We start from the raw sequence: 1,840 nt of genomic DNA on the forward strand, positions 1-1,840 counted from the left end.
TGAACTAAAAACGAACAATTGCTTTACGCCGAATTGCCGTTGTTTGAAAGTGAAAGTAAAATGGGCACGCTGCTTTTTCAAGCTATTTAAAAGCAAAGGAAAGTGAGGAAAAGAGGGAACGCCCCTGCCCCTGCCCCCACGGTGATTAACCGGTGGTAAAATGTCAGTCTTAGATCTTTGAGTTCAGCTCATGAAAAATGGGGGCAAAAACAAAAGTGTTGCGTTTATAATTTTGTTCAATGTATTTATTAATAACTATTTTAATATATTCTACCAGATTATACTGCCAAGCAAAGTGAAATAAACGCTCACCATAGGCAGCATGTTAATTCTGACCCTGCAGTCTAGCACAAACTCCAGATGTCATTTTCTACTATAAAAAAAGATGTTCATGTTGTCATCTCAGAACCTGAGCCAGCAACCTCCCCCTACTCTAAATTGACCTTTCGCAAAGACCCACCCCCCTTAGTTACTGTTGCTACGTCCGACAAACCATGACACTTTTATGCCACGCATCATGTTCTCACATTGAGAAATACATCACGGAGCAAAGAGGACACTGACAATGTGCCGACAGACAAAACAGAGCTGGTTACTTTTAGTATGAAACAAAGTCTCAGGCCCCATCCACACGGAGATGCGTTTAGCTGTATACGCATAAATTTTGTATCGTATAGGCGTTTCATCCAGACGGATCCGGTGTTTTGGGAGAGTGAAACCGATATTTTTTGAAACCAGGTCCCAGAGTGGATAAATCTGAAAACGCCGCCCTTGCGTTTTCGTGTGGACAGCGAATCTTTATTAACTAACATTAACACAGATTAATAAATGTATTGTTCCATGTTCGTTTGTATACTGCACGCAAGGTTTATGCACATAGTCCAAGTCTTCTTCTCCGTTTTTAGTGTATCTCTGTGGCAGAATTACAGTGCCACATGCTGGTCTGGCATGTATACTACATTGTTTTGTGTCAGTTTCGTGTGGACGCAGATATTTATTGAGATTGACATTTTTTTTTTTAAAGAAATTCAAACAACAAATACTGTTTTGTGGCTCTTTAACATGTCGTCACAGATGTCACAGATCCCTCAGTTCAAGCGGCACATGAACCAATCATCTCTTCATCTTTACTAGTAATAGCACAAATAGCACAAAAATGAACATCAGAAGGTATCTTGTTTCAACCGTGAAAAGATGTCATTACACACCATTTTTCAAGTTCAACCTCAGCATATATCATGCTCCAGGTTTGTTTCTTTATTTTGTAAAAATAAACTGTTGAGCATTTTACATTTACATTTTTACACGTACTGATTTATCAGGTGCCTTTATCCAAATAATCTATTTATGCATACTGATTTTTTTTTCTTAATGAAAATGCATTGCAGCTAATCCATAACATCAATTTTGTAATAGCAAAACAACCATAACATCCGGAATATTATGGTGTTTAAGCCATGCTCATGTAAAAAAGTTTATCTTTGCTTTTCCATTGCTTTTTATTTATCTGTTTCTTTAATTAGCTGCTTTTTACCCTGATGTTTTAATGTCTCAACAGTGTGAAAATAAAATATGTTTGGCTTGCTCAAACCATGATCTTTGCCACTGAGGAGATTAACAAAAGTACAAGTTTGCTCCCAAATGTTTCTGTTGGCTATAACATTTATGATACCTGTGGTTCAAGACTATCTTCTATGAGTGCAACCATGGCATTGATGAATGGTCATGATATTGCAGCAGGGGACAGATGCAATGGACAGTCTCCTATACATGCTATCATAGGAGAAACAGAGTCTTCCAACACAGTGATTTTGTCCAGAACAACAGAACCTTTTAAAAT

The sequence above is a fragment of the Sinocyclocheilus anshuiensis genome, unplaced genomic scaffold (assembly GCF_001515605.1).
Source record: "Sinocyclocheilus anshuiensis isolate Anshui unplaced genomic scaffold, SAMN03320099.WGS_v1.1 scaffold1989, whole genome shotgun sequence".
Classification (NCBI taxonomy): Eukaryota; Metazoa; Chordata; class Actinopteri; order Cypriniformes; family Cyprinidae; genus Sinocyclocheilus; species Sinocyclocheilus anshuiensis.